The following is a 22,607-nucleotide window of genomic DNA, read 5'->3' as shown; positions in this document are numbered from 1 at the left end:
CTGTTTTTGGTTTTTTTGCCTTCTGACACCCCTCCTAGATCCTTTCTATACTTACACACTTGCTTCAAAGAACATTGGTGAAATCAGCAATTCTATCTCTAGAGCTAGGTCTAGCTGCTTCTTTTCAAGCTGTTGTTTTTTTGGAGAGCTATGCTGCAAAACCTGCAAGAAGACCCGTCAAGACCATTGGGCTATTATATTTCTGATTAGTACATTTTAGTACTCGACTAGAGGCTAATCCTGCTTTGGTAAGAGGTTCCATGGAGATGGTTAGTGTGGGCAGGTGTATCTGCCATTCCTCTTGCATTACACTCCAAAAGCTGTATTGTCTGCAGTGTTGTAAACCTTTACGTTAATTTGCTACAATGGTAAGTCACTCTGGCCAGGTTTATCACAGGGTGTCTTCTGCTCCCTGGGTAGAGTGATCAAATGAACTATAGCCCTGGTCTGAATTGAATACAGCTATTTAATAAGAAACTGGGGAGGGGGAGAGATATCCCAGGTTAAAGTTGAGTGTCCCAGCCCCTCCTTTCTCTCTCTGTCAGCATAGGGAGAGATGCTCAGGCATGGGGAGCAATGTGAGCGAGTTCTCAGGAATGTGCACTGGAGGTGGGTCCCAGCAATTTACAAAACTTCATTCCCTGATTTCAGGGCTGGGCTCCAGTATCCTGGGAACTGCTGACCTGCTGCACTGCTGACAGTGAGACACCAGGCTGGAGGGCTCTGGAGGTCGTCTCAGCCACTTCTCATTCATTTGCAGGGTGCCAAGTGTTTGACAGGAGCCACAGGATATTTTGCATTTTCACTAGGTACACTATTTACACTGTTCATGGGGTTTACAGGGTTAAGTACTGCTGTGGCAGAAGTAATCAAAAGATGAGGGGTATATGGAAGAAGTATGTAAAGGAGGACTAAAAGGATCAAAACCTTTATAAGAATATAAGAAGGTGGCGCTGAACTTTCCATGATTTGTCCCTCCCAAAGGCTCACAGATCTCTTGGGTTTGTGGTTTTTTTGTGTGGGTTTTTTTTTGTTTTTTTTTTTAATATACAACTCAGAGTTGTACTATCTGGCTCCTTAAAGTTTGAATTTCTCTTTGTAAATCAAGGACAACCCTCCACAATTTTTTATATTACATCTGTAACTGGTTTTCTCAAATTCCAAGGGGCAGTTTGCAGAGAGCTTGGCCTTTGCCTGTTTCTCTCACTTCTCTGCCTGCTGTATAGCTAATATGGTTTGAAAATTTAATAATTTGTGGTCTACTGTTTTCAAGATACCACCGGGGGGAGGAGTGAGCAAGAGGCTGTGTGGTACTTAGTTGCCAGCTGGGGTTAAACCAGGACACATCTTTATGCCTCTTACAATTATTTTTATGGTTTCCTAATATGTTTTCAATCCAATTACCTCAATCACCCCAGGGGATGGAAATTCTCCATTCCTATCATCATAAGTCTGAATCCAGGATGCTGTACTCTCCCTCCAGACTCAAGGCTAGCTACTGCTACCGAGCAGAGTTTTTCTTCTTAGGGCACAGTATTGTCCTGTTCTAGTCTTGCCTCATGGCTTTCTTGCAAGACCTTTATAGACCCTTTGCTGCATGCTGGGAGCAAAGTAACTTTCACCATCAGAGTGAACGTATGCAATAACATCAGCCAGGTCCCTGTCGTGGTTTAGCTTCAGTCTGCAACTAAGCACCACACAGCCACTCGCTCACTCTCCCCCCCGGTGGGATGGGGGAGAGAATCTGAAAAGCACAAGTAAGAAAACTTGTGGGCTGAGATAAGAACAGTTTAATAATTGAAATATAATAATAATAAAAATTGTAATGAAAAGGGAAATAACAAGAGAGGGAGAGAGAGAGAAGCAAAACCCAGGGAAAAACAAAAGAAAACAAGTGATGCAACTGCTCACCACCCGTCGACCAACACCCAGCCAGTCTCCAAGCAGCAATTGCTGCCCCCTGGCCAACTCCCCCCAGTTTATATACTGAGCATGATGTCATATGGTATGGAATAGCCCTTTGGCCAGCTTGGATCAGCTGTCTTGGCTGTGCCCCCTCCCAGCTTCTTGTTCGTCTGGCAGAGCATGGGAAGCTGAAAAGTCCTTGACTAGTGTAAGCATTACTTAGCAACACCTAAAACATCACTGTGTTATCAACATTATTCTCATACTAAATCCAAAACACAGCACTATACCAGCTACTAGGCAGAAAATTAACTCTATCCCAGCCACAACCAGGACAGAAACACAGAACACCAATGCAGTGATGACACCAATCATCCAATGACTCCTGACTAGTTTTCTTCTTTAGGATTTTATACCTTTTCCACAGTCTGAGCCAAGGTTTTGCAGCTGAGCCATAGTAAATCTGGGCTTTAGATCCTTGGTATACAGGCAGCTGAACTTCAGGGTAGGGGGATGGGGGGTGTTACAGGTTAGAAGTTTTTGAATTTTGGGTACCTGACGTGCAGTCTGGTTACTGCTTCAGTGCAGCTGCCTTGAAAGTACATGGGTTGTAATTGCAGTAGATGAGTGACTCATATATGTTTTTTTTAAATAGAGAAGTGTGCATATTTTTATAAGATACATTGTCCTTTCCATTGCTGTAATACCAATTACTTAGTCAATATAGTAACAAGGCTAAATATACAGCCAATTCAGCCTGTGAATAAGATAGAGGCCACTTACACAGTTCTGTTCTTAGGTGTTTTCTTGTTTTAAGTATTTTGACCTGTAACAGTGTTTTTTTCAACTGCTTTTGAGGCTCCCTGAGAAATGAAGATCTAAATCCCTTTAGAAAATCATGACTTGTGAAAGCTTCTGTGCAACTACAGGAGGCATTGTATCCAGCTTATCCCTTATCCAGCTTTCAGGGACTCTAGAGTTTTTCTATAGATATTTGCAAACTCCAGAGCTGATAATATCTGGGCTACAGAGAGGTTTGGAAGAATAAAAATGGTTCAAAATTCTTGGCTAAATCGTAGCTAAAACATCACAAGCTCAAAAACTTATATAAGGGATTGGATAAGCTTGACGCTGTTCCAGTGACTCTAATTTCTGAATAAATCAAGATATTACTCTAAAGCAGTGAGACTTAATTATATGTAGGTTTGGTGGTGGTGACTTAGAAATACGTGCAGTCAATGATGTTCTATTAAAGCTGTTCTGAAAAGCAACAGCAGGCAGTTGATGCACATGACTCTACTAGAATAAGACTGAAAGACTTAGCAGTACATATTGGTTTATTTTTAGCATAATGCTGAATAGTAGTCTTGGTCCTGTACCATTCTGGATTTGGAGAGGTATGCATTAGAGGAAAATATAACATGCTGGATACACCAGCCTGAGAGAGGAGAGGCTGCTGCCTCTTCATGTCCCCAGGTCCAACCAGTAGAAGCTGAAGATGTATTCCTAGCAAGTGCATGCACAAAGAGCACACATATACACAAAATATATATACACACATATATACAGATGTATGGATGTACATATATACATAGTCAGCAACACAGATCACAGACAGACACTCAGAGCCCTCACCTGACCACAGACAGCACCAATGGCCTCATCCTGCTCCCTTCTCTGGCTGAGTAGGATGGAAGTCCACTAATGAGACTATATATATATATATATATATATGTGTACAAGGTGGATCCCTCCAGCAGCTGGGCTCAGACACTCAAGTCTGCCTAGTAGCTGCCCCCTGGATCCAAGTCTCCCCAGTTGCTGGCACCTGGATGTATGAATCCCCAAGGCCACAGTCCCATTCCGGTGGCTGGTACAGACTGTCATGTGCACACGCACACAGAGCTGGCCAGGACTTTCCAGGTCCCAATAACTGCCCCCCCGCTGTGCTCTCACCCCTAGAGATATACAGGTGCTCTCACACCCAGAGTTGGCTGGGACTCCCTTGGTCCCATAGAAGATCCCTCTGTGCTCTCACCCTTAGAAGACATACAGGCACACTCACACACAGAGCTGGCCCTTAGAGACCCATTCACCTCAGTTGCACCAAGGCCATTTAATCTCTTCACCAGCTAGTCTGGCTTGATCTTCACTAGCAGTGACACACTCACTCACACACCTGCACTCACTTCTGTTGCTGGCACCACAGACCCATGGGCCCTCTGACTTGTAGTCTGACTCCAGTTGGTGGCACTCAGACCCCCATACACACACATGCACACAGAATAGAGATCCACTCACGCAGGAAAGAGTTAGAAAGGAATTTAATAAGAAGATAGGACAGACTGGTGATCAGGCGCAGGGCATGACCAGACAAGCATACTGACCAGCCAACTATTTACATGCGACTGGCCCTTTTTATCCCCTTACCTCTCTATTTTCCCACTCTTGTTCCTCCCCAAATCACCTAAACCCCTCCCTTTTCCTGCCCTAAATATCCCATAATAAGTCCTGTGTGATCCCAAACTGCTTTTCTCCTGCATCCCATAATGTGTCCCATACCCCTAGGCAGCAATCCCCCTTAGTTCAAAAGGTGATCCAGAGAGCTGCTCCCAATGACTCATGGCGTTGGATTTCAGGCCTGAACAATGGGGCTGATGGCTCTGCTGGGCCAGCCCTGGGAGGGGCCCGGACAAGGTGTCCATTCCTCGGGAGTCCTTGATTTGGGTTCCTGCCTGCCACTGTCTCTCTATGTTCCTTTGTGTATGTGCAGATGAGTTTTTATTCACGTAACCTAACTATATTATTCTATGATCCTATACTGCTAGGAGGCTGAAAATGGTGAATCGTATATATGGTGAAGAGGATGAATTTTGCTATGCAGGGATTTAGTGCAAAATATATAGGTGTTGAAATGAAACAAATTTAAAGATCAAAAATCACTGGCCTGTGCAATTTAGCAGACAACTCAGATATTACTCCTCACAGAGATAGGCTCAGTAATGGGATATATAGGGCAAATGACATAAAAATGATGAGTCCCTAATGGAATGTTTCTGCAAAGATGCAGTACATAGAAGGAAGATTCACTTATCTTATTCTTTTCACTGTCTGTGAGTCTATCCTTGTTATGTAAAATAGGAACCAGGTTCACAGATCTGCTTTCAAGAAGACACACACATAGGCTAAGTACACATATTCAATTGCATTTATTGATTATATTCATGATCCCTCTGGCAAGGGGAAGTCCTAGGACCTTGCAGGGAAGCAGCAGGGGATTATCAGGCACAGCAGAGTGTCTGTCCATGGTCAAGGCTTCAGCAAGGGGTTAGTCTCAAAGGGTTTTTTTAGGAAGGGGGGGGATAGGTCACATGTGCGCACTATTAACTATGATACATGATATAGCTGTGTGGCTGGCTGTGGTCAACAAGATATGTATCTGCTTTAGCAGGTGTCCTGGCCTGATAAGCATGAGCTTGCTACATATCTGGCCATGGTTCAAGAACATTGAGGAATCTTACTTTGAGGATGTTCCAAAGTTCAGCTAAAGTTCAATAGGTGCTAAGCAATGGGGTGAATCGCTCAACATACTTCTGTCTCCTCCCAATCTTCCAAATTCTTTATCCCCCTTACGCTCCTCCCCATGAGCAATCACATTTCTTCTGTGCAATTACTAGTGTGCTTGGCAAGGCTAGAGCAACATTGCATAAAACATCATATAAACACATAAAGCACTACAAATCCTAATATACATATAATTATTGCAATGAGTTTCTTTAGCCATTGACTTAATCTTGGTATCCAGGAGGTTAACCATGTCCAGACATCAGAAAAGCCCGTGGATGTGTCGTTTTGGCTAACTTGATGGAAGAGAGCCACCTGTTGCTTTATTTTACAAATGTTGGTTTCCTTTCTTTGATGCTGGTTAATAAAAATACAGCAGCTAGAATTAATTAAGGCACAAACACCTCCCTGAGAAGCTAAGAGATAATCCCAAGCCATATGATTTTATAAGGCTACTTGAGATAGTTGAGATATTTAATTTTGAAGGGTGGACAAAGTGTCCACAGTGGTGTTTCCCATGGCCTCTAAGGACGTGGAAATGTTTACTAAGGCCTTTCCTAACTCACTGATGCCTAACCAAGGTAAGAACCAATGCACAAATGAATGAACACCTGTTAGTTGTGTGACAAGAGGATTGTCAGGAATAGCTTGATGTATGCACTGTGCATAACTCCAAACCCAGCCTTGGAGTGATGGTGTTGAAAAGAGCTAAAATCCCCAAAGACAAAAAGAAATGTTGTAAATATCTTGGTTGCTCAATGTTTCCTTTTAGTTTCCCTTTCGCAGATAATTTAGCCTAGCTTGCCAGTATTGTTGGCCTTAAGTAAGGAAGCTTAGATAGTAGAATTGCTAATGAGCATTCTTTATTTGAAGGAAACCTACATATGGTCTTTCCCCCCCCAATAATAATCATTAGAGTAAGAATGCTTTGCCTGTGTTAAATCCTTGGTTAGCTGAGATAGTTGCAATGTAGATAGATAAAAAGGAATTCTTCAGGCCCTGTGTCCCTGGAAAGGGCTGATAAGGAGAAACTACACAAGAACCACCTGGTTTTGGATATGCAAGGAAGGTATGAGCAAGACAAAGATGGACTGAGCATGCGTAAAGACAAAGTTCAGTCAGTGGTCAGAGTGATGAAGACTACTGACTTCCTCCAACGACCACGAGAGGATCCCTAACGACCACCTAAGGACTTAAGTATGCATGCATCAGAGACATTTACATATATTAATGAGTTCCAAGAAATCTCATGTTTATATAAATTAATCTTATGAATATGTATGATTTTGCAACATATAACCTCTGCGATCTTGCTTGTTTGTCGGAGCACTTATGGTGGAGCGATCCCCAGTGCTGCCCAGCGCTGTAATAAAGGATGCCTGCTTAATAGTAACTCCGTTGCTATTGAGTTTTATTTCGGGAACACTCTGAAACTCCGATTCACCTGTTGGGAGATTTGGATTTTAAAGGGTAGTCTCCACAAATTTTGCTTCAGTGTAAAGTGCACTGTAATCACTGGCACTACAGCTCCTAGAGTACAGGTGCCACATCACTCCTGGGGTAGCATTTTATAGGCAATGTGATTACAAAATCATGGCCTGTGTTATATTTAGAAAGGCTGTTATCATTCCAAAGTTTGGTCAGTGCATTGACTGCTGCACCAGTACCAGACAGCATTACCATGATGGTCGCCATCCATGACGTTACCATTGCCATGTGAAGAGGATGATCAACAGACAGACAGGCCAGCAGAACATAATCCGTGACAGGATTTACAAACCATGTTGGTGAGGTGGTAGAGTTCTCTTGGACATGATTTGCTACACTGTTATTCATGGATGCTTATCTATTAGAGAGAATACAGTGATAATCTGTGGAGTGAAACATATAGAGGATTAGAGGTATTGTCAGCTAATACCAACGTGGTACCACCAGAGCCTTCAGCAATGATAGTGTATTAGTATAGTGATTAGTATAGTGATAGTGTATTAGCTCGCAGATTAGTGTAACCAGATGTAACCAAAGTGATTAGTTTGTTCTTTTGTAACTAAGCAACATAGAGTTAGGAGCAGGTTAGACAATACTTTAATGTTGTGTTTGTACACCTATGGCTATGGATATGCTACTATGCCCAAAGACAATTGGACGAGGAGTAGTACGGACATGCTGCTATGCTCCCAGTACAGCCCCAGCCCATCTTGACAATGAGTCGAGGGTAGTTAGAATAATCGGTTTGTGTTAGAATAGGAATAAGGGTGCCAAATCATTGTTAGGGACCATGCACCATGAAGAAGGGAAGCAAGTTACATAAGCAAGGTGGGATTGCGCATGTCCAGAAGAAGGGGTCAACTAAAGGACACACCTGTACAACCACCAAGGACCACCAGAGACCCCCACGGAAGCCCCTCGGAGCTCAAGGACGCATGCGTAATGACCACGCAAATATGATAATTAGTTCTGGGAAATAGAATGAATATGCATGATCATTCTGGGAAATTTGATGCATATGTATGTAATCAGACAATATAAGCTTTGGTTGATGTAACCTGCGGTATGCACACTAGGTGGAACAATCCCCCGTGCATCTGGCACCATAATAAAGAATACCTGCTTCTTAATACTACATGGGTGTTAAAGAGTTTGATTCCCGATTTTGGTGACATTAGTTGAGCTATGTGGTTTCCTTGTGGTAATGTAATTGTGTCGCTGTCACAGATGGAGTGAGAGTGCACTTCACTTGTAAGAGAGAAGCAAAAATAAATTTTATTGCTATAGAATAGGGAGTTAACAAAGTTCAATGTGACACTGTTTTAACAAGATTCGATAGCCAGGTACTGTCCTGGTTTCGGCTGGGATAGAGTTAATTTTCTTCCTAGTAGCTGGTATAGTGCTGTGTTTTGGACATTAGTATGAGAATAATATTGATAACACACTGATGTTTTAGTTGTTGCTAAGTGGTGTTTACACTAGTCAAGGACTTTTTCAGCTTCCCATGCTCTGCCAGGTGCACAAGAAGCTGGGAGGGGGCACAGCCAGGATAGTTGATCCAAACTGGCCAAAGGGCTATTCCATACCATATGACATCATGCTCAGTATAGAAACTGGGGGGAGTTAGCTGGGGGTAGCGATCGCTGCTCAGGGACTGGCTGGACATTGGTTAGCAGGTGGTGAGCAGTTGTATCACTGTTTTTTTCCCCCCCCTGGGTTTTGTTCCTCTCTCTCCCTCTTGTTGTTTTCCTTCTCATTACAAATTATTATTTTGTTGTCGTTGTTCCAATTATTAAACTGTTCTTATCTCAACCCACGAGTTTTCTTTCTTTTGCTCTTCCGATTCTCTCCCCCATCCCACCAGGTGGGGGAGGGTGAGCGAGCAGCTGTGTGGTACTTAATTGCTGATTGGGGCTAAAACACAACAGTCCTTTTTGGCGCCCAACGTGGGGCAATAAGGGTTTGAGATAATAACAGATTAACCAGAGTGTATTAAGGAATTTAGATCTGTTAGTAGTTGTGGGCCACGATATTGATTCATCTGTTCTCAGTATTGGTTTACCTGAACTGCACCATGCTCATTTTTTTTCTGTACATGTTAAACACTGGTGTTGGCTTTTGCAGTTTGCTGTGCTCTGCTTTAATTGGTGATGTTTTGCCTGTGAGTTTTGTTATTAAAACAGTGACCTTGGGTTCTTTTTGGTATCTAAGTGCCATACTGAAACCATTATTGTATGTCGGGTATCATCTTATGGAGACAATTAGCAATTATACTTCTTCCTCTGAGAGGTTTTTTATGGAGGAAATGCAGAATGGCACCTTCACTACTTTCTTCTACAATGTTTCCTCCTTTGTTACAATAACTTTTCAGTATCTTGAACATCCTTGGGTAGTTAAGATCCTTCTATTGGTATTGCTTGGGAATATTGTTTCAATTTTGTCCAAGATTAGTAAGCAATTTAAGAATATCATCCAGAGATCTGCCCCAAGGCTGGATAGTTATGAGTGGCAAGGTGTGTTGGATAGCACGGGCAAATGCCTAGGATGGTAGGCACCTCCAGTGTTTTGGAACTTCACCCCTGAACAAGTGCAGAATCCTGAAAAATTAGTATTAAAATTAGTATTATATTTGGAAAAAGTATGCTGTCACCCTGACAATTCTAAGGAGATACAAATCACTGCAATGTGCTGGGGTCTGGCCCATGCCTACCGAGCCCTGTTTAACACTATTCAGAACCCTCAAGGATCTGGTGACAAAATGACAGGCACTGCAGCTACTCCGATCCCTCCTGCGACAGGCACTGCGGTCACCCCAGCCCCTCCTGTGACAAGCACTGCGGCTATTGCAGCCCCCCCCTGCAAGAGGCACTGTGGTCACTCCAGCCCCCCTGCAACAGATAATGCAGTTCAACCAGGAAACCAACCCGTGTCAGTATCAGTCGCCCCTATACACAAGAAGAAATCCTGGAAGCGAAAGTCAGCTCGTTTAGAAAGGGAAAATGAAAAACCAGGGCCATCACAGGGAGAGGAAGAACTTGTGGATGAGACGGAAACTACCCGATTCCTATCCCTGAGCGAGCTGCGAGATATGCAAAAAGATTTCAGCCGTTGTCTAGACGAGCACATTGTCACCTGGCTGCTCCAATGCTGGGATAGTGGGGCCAGTAGCCTGGAATTAGAGGGTAAGGAAGCCAAGCAGCTGGTATCCCTTTCTAGGGAAGGGGGCATTGACAAAGCGATTGGAAAAGGGGAACCAGCCCGCAGCCTCTGGAGGCGACTCCTGTCAGCTATGAAGGAAAGATATCCCTTCAAGGAAGATGTTGTATATCACCCAGGCAAAAGGACCACCTTGGAGAAAGGTATCCAGTACCTGAAGGAATTAGCCATGTTAGAGGTGATTTATGGTGACCTGGACGACAAGCGGTCACCCAAAGATCCAGATGAGGTCCAGTGCACACGACCCATGTGGCGGAAGTTGGTACGGAATGCACCATTGTCGTGGGCCAACTCATTGGCAATACTGACCTGGAAAGATGGAGACGGTCCAACAGTGGATGAAGCGGCTAGTAACCTCCGGGAATACGAAGAAAATATCTTTTCCTCCCTTGTCTCAGCTGTGGAGAAACTGTCCCGGGAGTTCCAATGGTTCAAAGAGGATATATCCTACTCCCCACCTGTATGGGCCAGTGTCTCAGCTATTAGGAGTCAGCGTTCTTCTACTCAAGAGAGAGGATATAGAGGGTACACACCACGGGGCACCCTATGGTTTTACCTGCGTGACCACGGAGAGGACATGAGGAGGTGGATTGGAAAACCTACCTCGACCCTAGAGGCATGGGTATGTGAGTAGCAAGGAAAAACAATCACCAAAGGGGGTTCTTCCAGGAAAATTGCTGCTCTGGTTTCCAGTGGGCAGTTCCCCAGGCAGAGTAAAAGGGCTGATCTTACTCCTGATTTTAATGAAGGAGCTCGGGACTCGTATATACAAGAAGTGGGTAATGAATATTGTGACCAGGACTAGAGGGGCCCTGCCTCCAGCCAAGTGGAGGAAAGGGACAATCAGGTTTACTGGACTGTGTGGATTCAATGGCCTGGCACATCAGACCCACAGGAGTATAAGGGTCTAGTGGACACTGGTTGCACAGTGTACCCTAATGCCATCAAGCTATATAGGAGCAGAACCCATCTGTATTTCTGGAGTGACAGGGGGATCCCAACAGCTGACTGTATTGGAGGCCAAAGTGAGCCTAACTGGGAATGAATGGCAAAAGCACCCCATTGTGACTGGTCCAGAGGCTCCGTGCATCCTTGGCATAGACTACCTCAGGAGAGGGTATTTCAAGGACCCAAAAGGGTACCGGTGGGCTTTTCGTATAGCTGCCTTGGAGACGGAGGAAATTAAACAGCTGTCCACCTTGCCCGGTCTCTCAGAGGACCCTTCTGTTGTGGAGTTGCTGAGGGTCAAAGAACAGGTGCCGATTGCTACCACAACGGTGCATTGGCAGCAATATCACAACAACCGAGACTCCCTGATTCCCATCCATGAGCTGATTTGTTGACTGGAGAGCCAAGGAATGATCAGTAAGACTCGTTCACCTTTTAACAGTCCTATATGGCCAGTGAGAAAGTGTAATGGAGAGTGGAGACTGACAGTAGACTATCGTGGCCTGAATGAAGTCACGCTGCCACTGAGTGCTGCCGTGCCGGACATGTTGGAACTGCAATACGAACTGGAGTCAAAAGCAGCCAAATGGTATGCTACAATTGATATTGCTAATGCGTTTTTCTCAATCCCTTTGGCAGCAGAGTGCAGGCCACAGTTTGCTTTCACTTGGAGGGGTGTTCGGTACACCTGGAATCGATTGCCCCAGGGGTGGAAACACAGCCCTACCATTTGCCATGGACTGATCCAGACAGCACTGGAACAGGGTGAAGATCCAGAACATCTGCAATACATTGATGACATCATCGTGTGGGGCAATACAGTAGAGGAAGTTTTTGAGAAAGGGAAGAAAATAGTCCAAATCCTCCTGAAAGCCGGTTTTGCCATAAAACAAAGTAAGGTCAAGGGACCTGCACAGGAAATCCAGTTTTTAGGAATAAAATGGCAAGATGGACGTCATTAGATCCCAATGGATGTGATCAACAAAATCACAGCCATGTCTCCACCAACTAGCAAAAACAAAACACAAGCTTTCTTAGGCGTTGTGGGTTTTTGGAGAATGCATATTCCAAATTACAGTCTGATCGTAAGCCCTCTCTATCAAGTGACCCGGAAGAAGAACCATTTCAAATGGGGCCCTGAGCAATGACAAGCCTTTGAACAAATTAAACGGGAGATAGTTCATGCAGTGGCCCTCGGGCCAGTCCAGGCAGGGCAAGATGTAAACAATGTGCTCTACACCGCACCCGGGGAGAATGGCCCTACCTGGAGCCTCTGGCAGAAAGCACCAGGGGATACTCGAGGTCGACCCCTAGGGTTTTGGAGTCAGGGATACAGAGGACCCGAGGCCCGCTATAATCCAACTGAAAAAGAGATATTGGCAGCATATGAAGGGGTTCGAGCTGCTTCAGAAGTGGTTGGTACTGAAGTACAGCTCCTCCTGGCACCCCAACTGTCGGTGCTGGGCTGGATGTTCAAAGGGAGGGTCCTCTCTACATATCATGCAACTGATGCTACGTGGAGTAAGTGGGTTGCACTGATCACACAACGGGCTCAAACAGGAAACCCCAGTCGCCCAGTGATCTTGGAAGTAATTATGGACTGGACAGAAGGCAAAGATTTCGGAATATCACCAGAGTAGGAGGTGATGTGTGCTGAGGCGGCCCCACTGTACAATAAACTACCAGAAAATGAGAAACAATATGCCCTATTCACTGATGGGTCCTGTCATCTTGTAGGAAAGCATTGGAGATGGAAAGCTGCTGTATGGAGTCCTATATGACAAGTGGTAGAAACTGCTGAAGGAGAAGGGGAATCGAGCCAATTTGCAGAAGTAAAGGCCATCCAGTTGGCTTTAGACATTGCTGAACGAGAAAAGTGGCCAATGCTCTATCTCTATGCTGACTCATGGATGGTGGCAAATGCCCTGTGGGGGTGGTTACAGCAATAGAAGCAGAACAATTGGCAGCGCAGAGCCAAACCCATCTGGGCTGCAGCATTGTGGCAAAATATTGCTGCCCGGGTAGAGAACCTGGTTGTAGAAGTACGTCACGTAGATGCTCATGTACCCAAGAGTCAGGCCACTGAGGAACATCAAAACAACCAGCAGGTGGATCAGGCTGCTAAGATTGAAGTGGCTCAGGTGGATCTGGACTGGCAACATAAGGGTGAATTATTCATAGCTAGGTGGGCCCATGACACCTCAGGCCATCAAGGAAGAGATGCAACATATAGATGGGCTTGTGATCAAGGGGTGGACTTAACCATGGACTCTATTGCACAGGTTATCCATGAATGTGAAACATGCGCTGCAATTAAACAAGCCAAGCAGTTAAAGCCTCTGTGGTATGGAGGGCGATGGCTGAAATATCAATATGGGGAGGCCTGGCAGATCAATTATATCACACTCCCACAAACCCGCCAAGGCAAGCGCTATGTGCTTACAATGGTGGAAGCAACCACCTGATGGCTGGAAACATATCCTGTGCCCCATGCCACTGCCCGGAACACTATCCTAGGCCTTGAAAAGCAAGTCCTGTGGCGACATGGCACCCCAGAGAGAATTGAGTCAGGCAACGGGACTAATTTTCAAAGCAACCTCATAGACACCTGGGCCAAAGAGCATGGCATTGAGTGGGTATATCACATCCCCTATCATGCACCAGCCTCCGGGAAACTCGAACGATAGAATGGGCTGTTAAAGGCTACGCTGAGAGCAATGGGTGGTGGGACATTGAAACATTGGGATACATGTTTAGCAAAGGCCACCTGGTTAGTCAACACTAGAGGATCTGCCAATCAAGCTGGCCCTGCCCAATCAAAACTTTTACACACTGTCAAAGGGGATAATGTCCCTGTAGTACACATAAAAAACATGCTGGGGAAGACAGTCTGGGTTACTCCTGCCTCAGGCAAAGGCAATCCCATTCGTGGGATTGCTTTTGCTCAGGGACCTGGGTGTAGGTCCTTGTTTTGCTCAAGGACCCGGGTAATACAAAAGGATGGGGAAGTCCGATGTTTACTTCAAGGGGATTTGATTTTGGGTGAGAATAGCCAATGAACTCAACTGTATGATGTTAATTGCTATATAATACTGTATGTCATCACTGCTATGGTTACTATACACCATATCAACTGTATTTCAGTAAGAATCACCCAGATTAATGAAGAATGAACTTTGATGAAACCAAGCAAAGTGCAGCAGCGATGAAACCAGCATTGGCTTCAGCATGCAACAATTCAACACCACATACCATCTCTCCTGCCCTGAAAGACTGTTATGACAAATGGAGCCCAAAGTCATGGACTAAATGAACTCAACAGACATTTTAGAGGGATGGCCCATAGACCAAGGGAATGATATCTGTGTGTATATTTCAAAAGACAGGAAAAGTGATGGTGATTAATTGGAATGTATTAGAAAAGGTAGAACCTGGGCATGACGTAGATGGTACAGAATAAGGGGTGGATACTGTCCTGGTTTCGGCTGGGATAGAGTTAATCTTTTTCCTAGTAGCTGGTATAGTGCTGTGTTTTGGACTTTAGTATGAGAATAATATTGATAACACGCTGATGTTTGGCTGTTGCTAAGTGGTGTTTACACTGGTCAAGGACTTTTCAGCTTCCCCTGCTCTGCCAGGTGCACAAGAAGCTGGGAGGGGGCACAGCCAAGACAGCTGATCCAAACTGGCCAAAGGGCTGTTCCATACCATATGACATCATGCTCAGTATATAAACTAGGGGTGAGTTGGCCAGGGGGTAGCGATTGCTGCTCGGGGACTGGCTGGGCGTCGGTCGGTGGGTGGTGAGAGGTTGTATCACTCTTCCCCCCCCCCCCCCCAGGTTTTGTTCCTCTCTCTCTCTCTCTCTTGTTGTTTTCCTTCTCATTACAAATTGTTGTTGTTGTTGTTGTTCCAATTATTAAACTGTTCTTATCTCAACCCATGAGTTTTATTACTTTTGCTCTTTCTATTCTCTCCCCCATCCCACCGGGTGCGGGAGGGTGAGCAAGCGGCTGTGTAGTACTTAATTGCCAACTGGGGCTAAACCACAATAGATACACTTGATTATTTACTGCATAGAGGACAGGGTCAGACAAAACTGTCAGGGAGACCCTCCCATTGAATCATGAGGTTCAGAAGAGGACCCCCTTGCTTTCTAAACTCCTTCTCAGAGAGGAGTCTAGGTGCGGCTAGATCCAGTCCTAGTCCCAGACTTGGTCAACGGTTTATGTCTAAAGGATTATATATGTGCGCAATCAATCCTTTATATCACTTAGCTAAGGTTTCAGAGTTTAGCATGCTATTAGTCACTTACCGAGGATCTGTTGCGGCAAGGAATCTCTCAACCTCGAGCAGTAACCTTGAGAGGCATCCCTACTCAAGGGGAGATCCTGGCATGCAGCCTGGTGCCATGCAGGAGAGCTTAAAGGGCTCTTGGGCTGCTCACTATTTATGGGGGTAAGATGATTGACTCATAGTCATATTTGCATACCGACCACAGATTTTAGTTTCTTTGCTGTGGTTAGGTGGGCGCATTGCCATAAATTAGCCCTTGGCTATTGTGTTATTATGTCTCCTGAATCCTCTTTGAGCCAGATGCAGCCATCATGACCAGATGCATCCATTATGACCATCACTGGTGGTTATCACCTGAGCAGGGTTGCAGGAGATAAAGTTTGGGGGCGGGGGAAGCACACTGTCCCAGTCGCCTGCATTATGTAGTAGGATTTTAAGTTCTCCTGTATAATCTGAATTGACGATCCCATTTTGTATGCTTATTCCCTTAAGGGCTAGTTCTTGTCTTGGTGCAATACGCAAATAAGGTCCTGCAGGTGCTGTGATTTGCAGCCCAGTGGGGACTAAATGACAAGTATGTGAGTATAATGTTAGTTGTTCAAGGGGAAGATATACATCTAACCCCACACTGCTGGGGGTAGCCCTAGTAGGTAGTCATGCGCAAGGGTGAAGTCTAACAGCGTGGAGTATTGGTGCAGTTATAGCATGTGCGCCAACCAGTATGGGGTCGTCGTCCCTACAGCACAAGTATTAAGCAATGTCAATGGTTGGGCTAAATGAGTCCCCCAGCCTGACAGGGTATGAGTGGGGGTTAATTTTCACAATTGATCTTTTAATAATCCATTGTAGCACTCTATTAACCTTTTGGCCTGCGGGTGGTAGGCAACGTGGTATAGCCACTCAGTTCCTAAATCTCTCGTCCAGTCTTGCACAGTGGTACCGGTAAAGTGGGTGCCTTGGTCACTTTGTATTTGTTTTGGCTCCTCGTATTGAGTGATTAGTTGAGTCAATGCTCTAAGCGTACTATGCTGATCAATATGCATAGTGGGATAGGCAAACAGCAGTCTTGAATAGGTGTTCATATGTCACCTTAAACCATATATATATGTGTATATTTTGGAATAAAATAGAAATAGTATAGAAGTTATTAGTAGCTAAGAAAGAATCATAGTTACGAGTGGAAATTAGTATATGAGAATTGTAGAATCTTCAAGGTAATAGATAATGCTCAGGCCATATAAGAGGATACGGGCACTGCATACTTCACTAAGAAGCATATGTTTCACTAACTAGCATCTCCTTGAAGAATGCAAAGCTGTAACACTTCAAGGACCGATAACAGGAACATCCTCCTACAGAGAAAGTCGTAAAGATAAAAGGACACCACAACAACCATGAAAACAACAAGAATCACAGTAACTAGGGGAAAGGTAAAGACGGCAGGGGGAGAAAATACAGACCAATGGAAGAAGAGGATGCTTAGTCAGTCTAATGATTATGTATTAGATAGGCGTGGTATGTTAACTTTCATGTATAAATGTTGAAGATAATTACAGTAGGTGTGCTTGATTTCTGGAAATATTCCACCTTGCACCCTGTGCAGAATAAAACAATGTCTCCTCTCTAAACATACTTCATGTGTTTCGGGAGTTATTTTATAAAACAGGTAACACACAGCTGTCAACAAATATCGTCTGCCCTGCCAAGCTGGCAGGGACCCAATGTAATCTACTTGCCATATTTCACCAGTGCGTTGCCCTCATTTAATTAAGCCTTTAACAGAGGGCAAACAGACAGATCAGGAGCAAGTAGGGCAATTCAAACGGGTTGCTCGCAAAGCTAGTAATGGCACTTGTTCCCCTTCTCAGCAGCCCATGCTTTGGCTGCAGTTGCTCCTCAGTGCCCTGAAGCTATAAGTATTTCAGTAGCCTTTGTCATAGTATCTTCTTTAGTCGTAGAATCTACTACTGCATTGTGGACAGCTTCTAAGGTATTACGCTTTGTATGTGCTTCTACATGTCGTACCCAGATTGGTTTTTGCAAACTAATGTGGTACATTTCTTGCCACAATTCTTTACCACACAGAGGCTTTGCATTGATAGTCCACTCCTGTGTGGCCCAATAAGCCATCCATGTCAGTAGCCCTTTATAAACAACCTAGCTGTCGGTATAGCCATTTGTGAGACAACACTACTGCTCACCATGTTCATTTACCCACAGTATTGTACGTCAGTGAACGATGCAAAATCCTTCTGTTCTTTTGTTAGATCATCATATGCTGGGGCCTCCTGCACCAGGCTATTGATGGCTGCTTGAAGAATCATTGTCCTTTCTGTTGATTCTGGAGAATTAGTAAAAGTAACAGCTCCCAGAAGGGTAGCATGAGCGTTAGTGATGTTGGGTTTACCTGCGAGCATATGTTGCTGCAAATAACACTTCCATTTAAAATGAGTGGCTGCTTGAGCTACACCCGAGTGTGCCCTTGTGGATGCATCTGTGACCCACCCAGTTAGTGGTATAGGGTTATGTACTACTATAGGGAAAGTACCAGTAACACGTTCAGTATTCTGCAGAGCCCATACAACTGCTAGTATTTGCTTTTCTAAAGGGGTATATCACACTTCAGAAGGCCCTAGGGTTTTTGACCAAAACCCAGTGCGTTCCCATTGTTGTTCACTCACTTGTTGCCATAGGCCCCCCAAAACAGTATAATCATGAACTGTAACTTCTAATTCAAAAGGCAGATCTTTTCATGGGGCACTGAGTCAAACGCTGTACAACAGCTTCTTTGCATAGATCGAAAGCAGTCTGGTGGGCCAGTGCCCAGGACCACAAAGAGGCTTTACAGGTTAATAATTGCAATGGTCTCATTAACATAGCAAGGTGTGGTATAAATGCACACCAATAACCCAGAAAGCCCAAAAATGCTTGCAATTCTTTCACATTATTTGGGATGGTGTGCTGGTTTTAACTGGGATAGAGTTAATTTTCTTCATAATAGCTAGTATGGGGCTATGTTTTGGATTTGTGCTGAAAACAGTGTTGATAATACAGGGATGTTTTAGTTGTTGCTGAGCAGTGCTTACACAGAGTCAAGGCCTTTTCTGCTTCTCTCACCACCCCACCAGCGAGTAGGCTGGGGGCGCACAAGAAGTTGGGAGGGGACACAGCCAGGACAGCTGACCCCAAATGACCAAAGGGATATTCCATACCATATGAAGTCATGCTCAGCATATAAAGCTGGGAAAGAAGAAGGAAGGGGGGGACGTTCAGAATGATGGCGTTTGTCTTCCCAAGTAACCGTTACGCGTGATGGAGCCCTGCTTTCCTGGAGATGGCTGAACACCTGCCTGCCCATGGGAAGCAGTGAATGAATTCCTTGTTTTGCTTTGCTTGCGTGCATGGCTTTTGCTTTCCCTATTAAACTGTCTTTATCTCAACCCATGAGTTTTCTCACTTTTACTCTTCTGATTCTCTCCCCCATCCCACTGGGTGGGGGAGCAAGTGGCTGTGTGGGGTTTAGCTGCCTACTGTGGTTAAACCACAACAGACGGGATACTGTTGTATGGTATCCAAATCTTTCTGTGGCACTCACCGTGTACTTCCACTCCATAAAATCCCCAGAAAGACAACATTTTCAGCTGGTCCCTATACCTTTTCAGGGTCAATGGCCCACCCTCTCGACTGTAGGTGTTTTAACAATATCGTCAAATAGCTACCCACCTCGCTTTGACTAGGCCCTGAAATTAGAATATCATCTATGTAGTGGAATTGTGCCATCCTGTCCTGGTTTCAGCTGGGATAGAGTTCATTTTCTGCCTAGTAGCTAATATAGTGCTGTGTTTTGAATTTAGGATGAGAAAAATGTTGATAAAACACTGATGTTTCAGTTGTTGCTAAGTAATGCTTACACTAGTCAAGGACTTTTCAGCTTCCATTGCTCTGCCAGGCGCACAAAACACTGGGAGGGGACACAGCCAGGACAGCTGACCGAAACTGGCCAAAGGGCTATTCCATACCGTATGACCATCATGCTCAGTATAGAAACTGGGGGGAGTTGGCCAGGGGGCAGCGATCGCTGCTCGGGGACTGGCTGGGCGTTGGTCGGCGGGTGGTGAGCAGTTGCATCACTTGGTTTTTATTGTTTTTCCCTGGGTTTTGTTCCTCCCTCTCTCTCGTTATTTTCCTTTTCATTACAATTTATTATTATTATTGTTGTTGTTATTGTTATTATTTTATTTCAGTTATTAAACTGTTCTTGTCTCAGCCCATGAGTTTTCTTATTTGTGCTTTTCCGATTCTCTCCCCCATCCCCCTGGGAGGGGGGAGGGTGAGTGAGTGGTTGCGTGGTGCTTAGTTGCCAACTGAAGTTAAACCATGACACATCCCCAAAGGAACTGGGAGCCTAGCTAGGTCAGCCTGCACCATTTGATGACATATGGTGGGGCTATGCTTGTACACCTGGGGCAAAACTTGAAATGTACATTGTTTGCCTTGCCAGGTGAAAGCAAATTGGTCTTGATTTTGGGGGGCTATGGCAATGGAGAAAAATGCATTAGCGAGATCGACAACGGCGTGCCAAGGATTTGCTTGTGCCATGATATTCTCTATGATTGATACCATGTCAGGAACTATCATGGCTAGCGGGGGGCTATGCTTATTCAGTGCCTGATAATCTACTGTTGTTAGCCAGGTTCTGTCCTTTTTACATACAGGCCAGATAGGATTATTAAAAGGACTCATGGCTGGCCGCAATATCTCAGCTGCTAGGAGAGCAGCAATAGTGTCAGTTATTTCTTGCTCCCTACCAGGCAACCGATATTGCCTTAAATTCACAATCTGAGAGGGGGTTGGCAATTTAATTAGATCCCATTTTGAGTGCCCCCGCAAAATTTCAGTTGTGCGGCTTTCAACAACTTGAATGTAAGTGGGTCACCTGAAAGTAAAAGGTCCTAAATCAGTTTGCAACATTTGCCTCATCAATATATCAATACCAAGAATATATTTGTATGTAGGGGCTATTAGCACTGTGGCGGTAAATGGTGCAGATTTACCAATAGCCAATTTAAGACAGATAGGGTGTGCTTGAACCTCCGCTCCACCAAGCCCGTTAATTGGAATACTGGTGTGGGAGGATGCACAAAACCTATGCAAAATAGTGACTTCTGCACCTGTATCCATGAGAACCATCACTCACTGCTCTCTTACCCGAGGCCACATTATTATTAGGGATACATAGGGGCATCGGTCACCTGCATAGTATGCTCAGATAGCAATTGGGGGTGGGGGACCAACCTCCCCGTCAGTCCTAAGGCGAGGGGAGTTCCCAATACACCAACCGTTCAGGGGGAGTGGTAGGCTTTGCGTTTTTCCCTGGGCCTCTCGCTGACTGGGAGGAGGATGCGGGCAGCAGTTTCAAAGTTTTTTTCCTGCCAGCAGCTGCTGCCACCATTTGAACAGTTCTGCAGTGGGAAGGCCATTAATTTCATTCCATGACACTCCCACTTGCAATAAATCTACCCACATAGTATGCCAAGTAACTCTTCTGGTGCCTCTTTTTTATGGGCTTTCGACCCTGTCCCTCCACCAGGCAGGCTCCTCAGGTGACTTCCATCACTTTCTCTTGCTCAGTGAGGGTAGTCACCAATTCCCCCACTGGACCATCTGCAGCTATAACAACTGACATCAATACGGGTTTTAAATGCAGAGGTGCCTGCCCTAAAAAGGCAGCTTTAGTTGATTTCTGCACTTGTACATCATTGGGGCCGATATTGGACAGTCCAACTGCCCAAGTAGCCCCCAATTGCTGAAGGGCTTGAACACCTTCAGGGACAGTTTTCCAGGGCTCTACCTTGGCTTCTAATTCTTCCACTGAGGGATATACAACAGAAATACCTTGAGAAATCCACCAAGACAAAGAGGGAGCTTCTATCGGCCACCCGGCATTCCCATTAATCTGGTGTAACCCCTGAAAAGATACACTGTAGTAACTCCTGTGCTGCAGCTGTTAATTTAATGGTTTGCTCAATTTTTCCATCTTGTTAGAAGGCAATGTGAGGGTGTTATTTTTCCCAGAGTTTCAAGGTAACATCTCATACATTATCATGTTGCTCATGTGAAGCCCCACACTTTAGGACTTGCATAAAGCAAGCATTTTATTTGCCAGGGTAGAGCATGGCATGTCATGTATGTAAATAAAATAAAAACTCTTAGGATGACCAAGCCCAAGAACTTTCTTTCCAGTAGTCAAAATCATCTGAAGTGTGAAAACATGTTCTGGAATATTTCTGCTGATGACACAATGCTATTTGAAATATTTTCTTGATAGTGGCAAATCTACATGAAAACCAAATCTGAACAAAGATGGTGGGCTCACTGTGCTGAAACAGGTTTTGGATATTCAGCATTGTTTTTTCCTCTTTAGTGCCTTGCAGAAATTGGTATAAACACTTTACTTTAAGCATTGAACTAATCTAGAACATTCTACCAGAGTGGATGATTCAATATTTACAGGCTGGATCTCATTTCCAACAAAGTATATAAGTTTTAGGCTGCTTTGTTCTTTTTTTGTGAATTAAACTTCTACAAAAGTCTATTATTTAATGCATGAAACTTCATCTTTTCCTTAAGGATCTCTCACCGATTCCCTCTTTTAGGGCTTCTACTATTAAATGCTTAATCCTTCAACTCTAGCATTTCGGACAGCAGTGAGCCACCCCTCACAGGTTTAGTTTTCAGGAGTGCCAAGTGTGCATAGTCCTAAGTGGAAGCTGCAGGTACTAGAACATCAGGACCAAAGCAAGACTGCTGAGCATTCAAACATATCTCTTGTTGGTGATAGATGTGAGTAAGAAAGTCCAATTGCAGCTGTTGAAGGAGATATTTTGTTGAGCAAAAATTATTTTTCTAGGGTTATACAATATTTCTGCAGCTGATTGTTAAAGAGAATACAGGAAAAAACTTTCAAAAGGATTTTTTATATTGTCTAACTGTATATAATGTATGTGTCACTGTCTTTTGTGAATACCTATACTACACAATAAAATCAGTTCTTAATCTTTCACATGAATTCTATAAGGAATAGCATTTGATTGATAGTTGTGTTCTGGAAACTGTTCAAAATTCTCACATTGACAATTTAATCTGAAATTAAAGTGAAGGCATGTGAAGTAAAGCCTCTGTTCTCAAGG

This window comes from Mycteria americana (genome assembly GCF_035582795.1).
Source record: "Mycteria americana isolate JAX WOST 10 ecotype Jacksonville Zoo and Gardens chromosome W unlocalized genomic scaffold, USCA_MyAme_1.0 Scaffold_33, whole genome shotgun sequence".
NCBI classification, from domain to species: Eukaryota; Metazoa; Chordata; class Aves; order Ciconiiformes; family Ciconiidae; genus Mycteria; species Mycteria americana.
Note: the sequence above shows the minus strand (reverse complement) of the source record.